The sequence below is a fragment of the Cervus elaphus genome, chromosome 27 (assembly GCF_910594005.1).
Source record: "Cervus elaphus chromosome 27, mCerEla1.1, whole genome shotgun sequence".
In the NCBI taxonomy this organism is placed as follows: Eukaryota; Metazoa; Chordata; class Mammalia; order Artiodactyla; family Cervidae; genus Cervus; species Cervus elaphus.
The window spans coordinates 21,994,818-22,005,066 of NC_057841.1; positions in this window are offsets into that span (position 1 = coordinate 21,994,818).

Here is a 10,249-nt window from a genome sequence, read left to right on the forward strand (position 1 = left end):
TTTGAGCAGTCAGACGTGGACAGGGCTGTCTCCCTCCTTACCCAGGCACATGCTCTTTAAGGGGCTCTTGTCAGGTCTAGTCCGAGTTTTCGTGATTATGAACAAAAGGTTGAAGTCCAGCTTGCTCATGTTAATTGCCTAAGTTAATTTATTTCTCACTAGAATCATAAAGCTTGTGATGGACAACACCACCATTTCTTAATACAAAATTTAACTCTGATTCTCACTAACTATACAGAATTCTCTAACTATTTTTTTGGGTCATGGAAGTGTTATATTCTTGAAGACATATATATGTGTCTTATGAGACATATATATGCATGTATACACACACACACACACACACATATATATATATATATAACTGATGTGCTTACATCCGGTAATTTGGAATAGAGAATAAAGTCACATTTTTAGTAAGTCTTAAATATTGAATAACAAAATCAAATGCTAATTTTGCTTATTAAAAATTACCTCTTTATTTTCTCCTGAAGCCAGGTTCTTCTGTCTTCTTGTATTCAATGACTTGCTTTATCCAAATTGCAAGGATTTTATACAAAAAATTCAATGTGGGAGAGATAAGACAGTGATGTTTCTTTCCCATCATTAATACTTGATTCTTATAGGCTTGACTTTCTTGAATTATCACTCATACAGGTTGTTGCAGGATTAAATTACTCACAGCTGTAGGACTGAAGTCCCGTTTTCATGCTGGCTATTAGCCAGGGTCGCTCTCAGCTTCTAGATCATCCTCAGAACGAGGCACACAGTTCTCTTCCAGGGGGGCAGCTACTTCTTCAGAGTCAGCAGAATCTCCAATCTGCTATAACCTGTAACACAGTCTTACAAAAGGAAGGATAATCATAGGAGTAACTGCCCCATCACTTTTGTTCAATGATCAGGTAGGCTGATCTCACCTAGTCCATAAGTCTCACCTGCATTCATTTGGAGATAATTATGCACAATATGTGTAACAGAAGCCTGTTTGTCACTAACACACACACATGGTATTATGCACATACCATAAGAGTAAAATTCAATAGTTTTACAAACTAAACATATATACCTCTATCCAGATCAAAAAGAGAATATTAACAGTACCCAAAAGCTCATCTCTGTTCCCTTTTGCTCCCTACCATTACCACCATCCCCAGGGAGAGTGAGCACCATCCTGACCCTAACAAAACGAATCCACTTTGCCCTTTGCTCTTTGCTTGTTTGCCCAGGTACATTTATGCATAAACTGAATCATACAATATGGGCTTTTGAGCTCTGGTTTCTTTGCCTCAAAATAAGCTCATTACTGCATAGTATCCCATTGTGTGAATATTTCCAGTCAACTGTTGACAGACATTTGAGTGTTATTACGAATACTGTCACTATAAACATTCTAGAACATGTATGCTGGCAAACCTACAAGTTCACTTTCAAAGTTGGATTTCCCTGGATTCAGTTTCAACTATCCCTTTGTTTTCTGAGACTAGTTGCTTATTTTCTAGATCATCTTTCCTAATCCACAAGAAGACAGGCTATACAACCTTCTCATATAGTGTATCTGAGTAAGACTATGTGTGGGCGAAGGGGCTGGACTTTATCAACTCAATGAATGTATGCTCATCTAGGCACTGGAGATGCAGCCATCAGCATAATAGATAAGTGTATGTCATACGAAGCTGAATTCTAGTAGCACAAAGAAGTGAGAACAGGTAGAAGAAGATAAGAAAAGAGAATAAACAAAAAATAAAAGATGATTATATATATATATATATGAAAAAAAATCTGGAATGTTAGAAAGTGCTATGGAGAGAGATGAAGTAAAAAAGTAGGGTCTGAAAAAAAAAAGTAGGGTCTGGAGGGTTGGAAGTAAGATTGTATTTCATTAGTTTGTCAGGGACATTTTCACCAAGAAGGTGATGTTTGAGCAAATACCTAAAACAGAGAAGAAAATTTTTAAAGTGTTCAAAGCAGAGACTCTGAAACAACATAAGTCTAGGGTGTTTAAGAAATACAAAAAAGGCCAGAATAAGAGACAGGAGAAGAACAGGAGAAAGGGGATGCAGAGTGGTGAGTGCAGAGGTTGAATGGGTCTGGTGGGTCACTGGGAGAGCCTTCCTCAGAGTGAAACGAGAAACCACTGGAGGGTTTCTGAGAAAGAATTCTGTTTCAGTGCTGTCAACGAAACTCCCGTAAGAATACGCAATGTGGAGTGTGAGAAATGAAAGAGAATGATGGGCGTAAAAAGATACAAGGAGTAGGCATATGCATGCTCATTAATGTGTGTGGATGCATTGTGTGTGTACATGTGTATGAGTTTATTTCATGAACATGTGCCATGTTACTTAATATTGGAAAGGCTTTTGAGAGGAGGCAGGGCTTTTAGTGTGTACCTTGAGTTACAATCTGGATAAAGAGCAAGATAATGGATTTCCTATTGAACATGAGATTTAACGTCCTTTTCTTTCTTTTCCTCTTGAACTAAAGAGATTTAGTGATTCCATGCTTCCATGCTGTGATTCCTCCAGAAGTGACCAAATTTCTACCAAAGGGAAAAATATTTAATGACCATAATCTAATTGTGTTACCATTGAAATCATTCTCTTCATAGTCAACTTCATCATCACATGATCTTCAACTGTGTAAAGACATCAAAAATTGTGATGGATGGAAGAATTTTTAATTTTTATGTAATTTTATTTCATTTATTTCTGCAAACGTTAGCTCTCCTTCTTATATTTCTAGCTACCCAGTTAACATGTCCTCTGAACTTTTCAAATACTTGAGAGTACACCTTAGTATTTTCACTCCATCGCCTCCAGTCTTTGTCTAATTTTGAATTCCAGACTTCTATCAGGATGACTATAGTCAGCATTCTTTCCTTATATCTTTCAATTAAATACAATATTCTCTGATTTTTCATAGTAGTAGGATTTTATGACTATTGTTGATAGCATTTTAGAAGCTTCAATTTATTGCATAATTTGCATTCTTAAAATTAGCCTTTTTAAGAAGAATGTTAGCTTCTTGAGATGCTATTTCCCCACATATACCCTGAGGAACATTTTTTATCTTAATATATTATGATAAATCAACCCTAGATGTTTGTTGATTTCTTTCTTACATGAAGGACTTGGCTCCATCCTTAACAAGGTCCAGAATAACTTCTGTCTTACTTGGTTGCTAAGGGCAAGATGTAAAGGAAACTATTCTCTCACAACATGCGTACACTATGCTTCAGTGACTCCAGATTTGGTGCCCTGCCCTTATAAAGGCAATTTACATTTCTTTTTTAATTAATGCTCTCTCCTTTGATTAGTTCATCATAGCTGGGGAAAAAAAACTAAAAAGCTTTTCATCTCATCTACTTCTCGTGCACATCGCCTCATGCCAGTGGTGTGAGATCACTTATCATTTACACATCTATCATTTATTTTAATCTAGGCCATCTTTGTGGAGGGGAGAGAACTGCATACACTGCTTTTTCAACCATCATGCCCTTTCTCATCCATTTGATTTAATCAATCAGCGTCCATGTGTGTACTGTATATATCTTCCCTGTAGTTTCACAGCCTGTCAGTCACTTGTCATAAGCAAACTGGCCATCAACCTCCAAAGGTCTGGCTGATGAGTGGCTCCTTTGACAGTGGCTAGGTTTCCCTAAGGGCCTTCACTTCTCAGAAGTCTTAAAATATCTACCCTGGCCCCGCCAGGCCTGTCCTGCAGCCTCATGTAGATACTGCTTTGTTGAAACACACTGGGCATGGCTGCAGCATGCTCCAACAAGGAACTGAAAGAATCGGCACCCATTTATGAATTGATGTCTGTATAACAAGGTCTTCTTCCCCATAAAGAGGTAAAATATTTATAGCAGGGCTTCTCTGGTGCCTCAGTGGTAAAGAATCTGCACATGGATTTGATCCCTGGTCCAGGAAGATACCACATGCCAAGGAGCAACTAAGTCAGTGTACCATAATTATTGAGCCTGTGCTCTAGAGCCTGAGAACTGCAACTGTTGAGCCCACATGCCACAACTACTGAAGCCCGTGTGCCCTAGAGCCCAGGGCTCCACAACAAGAGAAGATATCACGATTAGAAGTCCGTGCCCTGCAAAGAAGAGTAGCTCTTGCTTGCCACAATGAGAGAAAAACCTGTGCAAGCAAGACCCAACACAGTCAAAAATAAATAAATAACATTTTATATATATATATATATATATATATATATTTAAAAGAAAATTTATAGCATATAGGCTCCAGTCAGTATCTCGATGACAACTAAACTACTTCTGAAAATCACAATTTTATGGAATTAATGCACAATGGAATAAAAATTAATTAACAAATTTGATTGTCAGTCTTAGTGATTTTAGTATGGTTTATGATTGGTTTAGTCAGTCAGCCAATATCTGATGAGTTCAGGAATGTTTATGTCACAGATGAAGTACTCAAGGTGAAGAGTCACATTTTGAGAGGGACATGAGAAATCTAGAGTGTATCTTCAGATGAGAGGACCTGAAAACCACATCATATGAAGAGTGGTTGAGACAGAGGGCTTAGACAGAATGAAGAGTCTACGAAGTCTTTTTCAGAATCTTCAAGGCTCTCATTTAGAGAAGAGTAAAATTTTACTTTATTTCAAAGGGAGAATCCATTCATTCATTCCCCTGAAATTTATAATCACTTAACATGTACCAAGAAGTGATCTAAGCACTTGAATTATATCAGAAAAAAAAAAAGTAAATTCCCTCCCAGGAAGCACTCACCTTTTAACATCTAATGACAATAAAAGTGGTAAATAATAAGTAAACTGTGTAGTATTTGAGAAAATGGCAAGTAAAAAGAAATATTCAAAGTCAGGGAAGGAGGATTCAGGATTGCTGGAGGGACAGAGTGTGTGATATAATTTTAAATCATCTGCAGGGTAGGCTTCATTGTAAAGGTAAGGTGTGGAAAAAGCCCCAAGGAGGCAAGGAACTAGATTCAGGGATACCTAGGGTGAGAAGTACAGATAGGTGGAAGAGGCAGTACAGTGCCATGGAGCAGGACTGTGCCTGGTGTGTTAGGAGCAGAGGAGGGCTGGTGTGCCCAGAGTTGACTAGGGGAGAAGAGTAGAGAGGCTGGGAAGAGAGTAAATGATGTACCATTTACCTTCTTAGCCAATGTACAGACTTTCACCTTGAGTGCCTTGAGGAGTCACTGCAGTGTTCTGAGCAGGGGGGCCCCAGGATTTGATCAGTTTCATTTGGATCATTCTTGATGTTGAGTTGAGACTCACCCAAGGGAAGGGAGACCAGTTTAGAAAACCTGGCCAGTATTCAGAAGAAGGATGGTGCTAACTTGCATCAGAAGGTCCCAAAGGTCATAGTGGGTTGGGTGTGGTATATAAGACTGAGGAGAGTAAGGGCAACTCTAAATGGTTAAGAAGAGACTGCAGGACAAAAGTTTTAGAATAAGGATAAATTTGGAAGGAAACTCAGAGGTCTCTTAGATCACTACTGAAACTTGTTTTTTGGGAAAAATAATGCTATACTATATTCTAAATAAATGAATAGCAGTTTCATTTATTTCATTTATTCAAATATACACAAGCAGGTTCCCCCCCTGCCAGGAGATCATATGCATTAGGAGAGAAATATAAATTAATGATTTTAATGCAATATGATAGTGGAATGAAGAAAAATGCCATGTAGCCCTAAGTGAGGAAATACTACTATTTATTTGCTCTAAGAGAATAGATATGTTAATAAACATATGGGTCTCGGTTTTCTTATGTGTAAAATGTAAAAATAACATGTTCTACTCGACATGCTTGTTGTGAGAACTAAGGGATGTAATGGACATACGGTCTCTAGCATCACCGTCTCCCTGCTGTCACTTCTCAGATGCACCATTTTCTCCACCCCTCCAAATCTCTTCCATCTCCCATACCTACACCTCACCTGCTCATTTATAATTTCTTCATGTGGATTTTTCTTGCTACCTTCTTTCTACCTCCTTCTACCTGACTTACTTCTAATAATGCCACTTCCTTGAACAATTTGGGCTTCCCCGGTGGCTCAGATGGTAAAGAATCTGCCTGCAATGTGGGAGACCTGGGTTCGATCCCTGGGTTGGGAAGGTACACTGGAGAAGAGAATAGCTACCCACTCCATTATTCTGGCCTGGAAAATTCCAAGGTCAGAGGAGACTGATGGGCTACAGTCCATGGGGTTGCAAAGAGTCAGACACGAATGGAAAATTTTCACTTGAACTATTTTACAATTGAATTGCTTTTTGCCTCATTTCCTCAAACAAAGGTGCTTCAGTCAGTTTATCAGGAACTCTCAAATGAAACTGAAAAACAAAATCACAAAACTCAAGAACTTGCTTTAGAATTTCTCCCATCCCCAGTGTTCTGTGTTGATGCAAGTAAGCTCCAGAAGACACTGCTACTTTCATGAATACCTTCAATATGTGATTCCCCACCTGTAGGTGGAGAGGCCTTGGGTCGTATCAACTGTCTCTCTCTTCACTTTTTCCCCAAAGGGCTTTGCACTTAGCAGATGGCCGCTACATATTTGTGGAATAAGTGAATCTTCACATTCTTAAGACTTTGGGTTCATCGTGGATGGTATCAGAATTTATGTTAGGGATTCTTCTTACTCCTTAGCTGTATTATTTGACTTCACTGGTTTTAAAAGGCATAATTTGCAGTCTATTTTTCTACTTCTCTTGTCAAACTTTATTGGTCCAACATGAGCATTCTGAATTTTAAAATTCTTAGGAGCTTAACGTTTGTTCTAAATTTTAGGGAAAGATAGAGCAAAATTCAACTGAAATGACAGTTCCTCATCAACCCTTACGCTTCTGTTCTGCGACCACCTGGTTACATGCTAGACCCCACCAAAGAGAATGAGAACTGTGGAGGACAGGGCACCAGAAGGGTCCTATTTCCCGTTTGACTGGTGAGAGTGAGTCATTCCTGATTGTGAGCAGAATGATATTCACAGACCATCACAGCTCACAGAACCAGCCGAATGAGAACAGTAAACAAGGATGATTTTCAATGTTGAGGCTAAACTTTTTCTGATGTTAAATATCATCCTTCATGTAACAGTTTCCTTCATTGCTCTTTTCTCTGAACTCCATCCTCTCTCTACACTTCAGATTTCTGGCACTGATTACTCATGCCTGTCCCTGCTGGTGTGGTACACTCGTGTTTGAGTAAGGCACAGGAAATGTGAAGATGAGCAGTTGCATTCACTGCTTGGGCACCGCCCTGATCCCGACAGCACCTTAGTCTCCTTCAGAATTACCCTCCTGCTTTTGCACGAGTGCTCAGCACATCCGTCCATCCAAAGGCTGTCTTTCTGCTACAAAAGCTGGATTCTCTCTGGCCCTTTCCACCAGACTCCTCTGCTCACTACCCAAGTTCAGACAAGGGATAAAGACATTGAAGCTTTCAGTCTGACTCTCTTTCTCATGATTATAGACTTTAAGCATCATGTCACACAAATGGAGGCCGTGATTTTGATGTGTTCAATCCAACAGTAGGATTTGGTGCAAAGGGAGAGAATTTCAACTGCCAGGCATCCAGGATCCCATCTGTTCTGAGTATACTGTGTGTATCTGCTGCAAAACCTTGAGCTTCCTTATAGCCTTTTAGAAAATTCCAGAGCTTTCCTTTAACCTAACAGCAAGTTTTCTTGCTGTGTAAGTTAACTGAGTTTACTTTCTTTCTGTTTAAGAACTCTAATACAGAGCAATAAGTCTGCCTTTTTAATTATGACCTCCATAGGCATTGGGCCTAGGGGGCATTGTGTAAATGTTTATTTAATGAGTGAGTAAGTAAAAGTTATTTTAGTGTAAGAGAAAAGATGAGATAACATAAATGAACATTTGGATTGAGCTGAAAATGGACACTGCCTTATCCTTGCAAACACTTTCCTCCCTGGCAGTTTTTTTATTTTTTATTTCTTTGTCTTTGTTTTTCTTTCTGCCCTGGTTTCTGGTTTTCAGTTGTAATTTGCTTTAAAGATAATACTGCCATGTTCCTTTGAACTGAAACTATCCGGCAATTTATGGTCAAATTTAAGTTTGGCATAACAGGCTTAATGTTCAGCTTTCCATCTGTATTCTGTCCTTGGCAAAAACCCAGGGAAACTTGGGATTTTATGCTCCTGAATTTTATAAACCAGTAAACACAAAGGTATTGGAATTGTATATCTTAGCATGAAGCTTTTTATCTTGTGCATAAGAAATATCAAATTGGACTGTGGTGTAGGCAGCTAAGGGATTTGCACTGCTTCCTCCCTTTAGAAATGTTCTTTTTTAAGAACCAGTGTCTGTGGAAAGTGATGATAAAACAAAAACAGCGATTTACTTTGTTCAGTGTTCCCAGATTGTCAAGCTATTCTCACCTGGTTTCTGTGATGCGCCTTCCAATGGTGCAAGGTAGTCAAGGTTTGTGTTACTATACCATTTTAAAGAGAGGTACAAGAGAGTCTCACAGAACTTAAGTGGTGCTGAAGGTCATATAGCTGATTAATGCAAAATCAGAATGATCAGAATTTAGCTTTCCTTTGCACTGACAATGAGATAGAGAGTTAAGTCATTCTTTGATTCTTTCAGACATTATCCATTAGAGCCTTACTTTTTACCTCCTGTGTATCAGATATGTTTAGGCTCTGGGAATGTGCTATGAACAAAATATATGGAGTCCCTGCTTAATCTCAAGGTGGGCTCATCTAAGCATGGGACTGAGTAATTCCTACTATCTGAGAATTTGTTCAGTCTTTTGAAGTCCTTGGCCAGGCCTATGTTGAATATGGATGACCCTGGCCTTGATTGTAATACTGATGTTGAGCCTGATAATGAAAATGATGCTGGAAGCCAATCTCTCATTTCATGCACTTCTTTATTGAGCACTGTCTTTATGCTCTGAAATAATCCTCTCTCACCTCCAGGACTCTAAATACATGTTGACTCCCTGAAGCTTTGTTTCACTGATATTGTTAGTAATATCACTCCTCTCCATCACCCTTCTACCAAGTCAAGCTTTTACTGTGACATACTCTCCTTCTATGACTGTAGAGGCAGCCTTACCTTTGCTTCACCTCTGATACCTGATTATAACAGCCTGATGTGGGGTTAAGAGACAACCTCAAGTGGAGAAATATTGAATCAGTAGCAAGATGTAATAAATATGCAAATCTCTCCTTTCAGAAGCCTTATTCCAGGCCATCTAATAACGCCTCCATATTTCTTCATGTTATTATTCTCTCTGCTGCAGCAGGGAGGAGGCTGCTTCTACAGCAGTGCTGTTCTGCCTTCCCACCTGTTTACATTTACTATATGGCTGCCTAGGGAACCCTGCAGAAAATAACGCTTGTGTGAGCCATTTAGTTGACTACATGTCAAAAAGTAATTTGAATCAAAGAGTCACTAACTTAATTGATGGTGATGGCTCCATCCAAAAACAACCAAAGAAATTGATGTTGTGCAAATTGCACATATATTGCTCTTGAATTTGTGAGCATATTCTTGTTTGCCTTGACAGGATTCAAATTATCTTCCGGACAGCTCGACACATTACTTAAGATGTGCTTGTATGTGAATTTTAGCTGCTAAAGGGGGCAATAACAACCTTCCTGTGAAATTAATTCCCATGACTTCAACTTCATCTTGCTCTTTCTTTTACTCATTCCCTGCACATATCCCTTCCACTCCTTTACAATTGTGTTCTAACCTCTAAGTCATTCTAGTCACCATGGAATACAGACCTATTGTCTTTGCAGACCCCATAGAGACCTAGGGTCTTAAGGAGCAAAAGATGACAGAATTTTAAATTCTGTGGACACATTCAGTTCAGTGTTACCAGGCTCTATTTTTGACTTGTCATTAGGTATTTTTTTGATGGGTAGAGATCCTGAAAATTAATTTCCAAGTGAGCCTATATCCCAGAGAGAGCTGGTATTTAGATCCTGGGCTGAGGAGGCTGACCCAGCAGTCATGCCCCCAGAGTGGTGGTGCTGTGGGTCAGAGGACAGGGTCAGCATAAGAAACAGTCAGTTTGCAACACTTGGAGTTATCTGCATGAGGATATAAGATTCTCAAAAACAACTCTCATTGGTGCTGCCCCAGTAGGTACTAACTCCAGCAGACTATACAATGAAGTGTATAAAGCATTCGATGAGGGGAAGAAACACAGTGATCAGGCTTATCTCTGACACTAAGGAGTTGTCAGACATGAGTCACACAAACAAGGTGGTAAT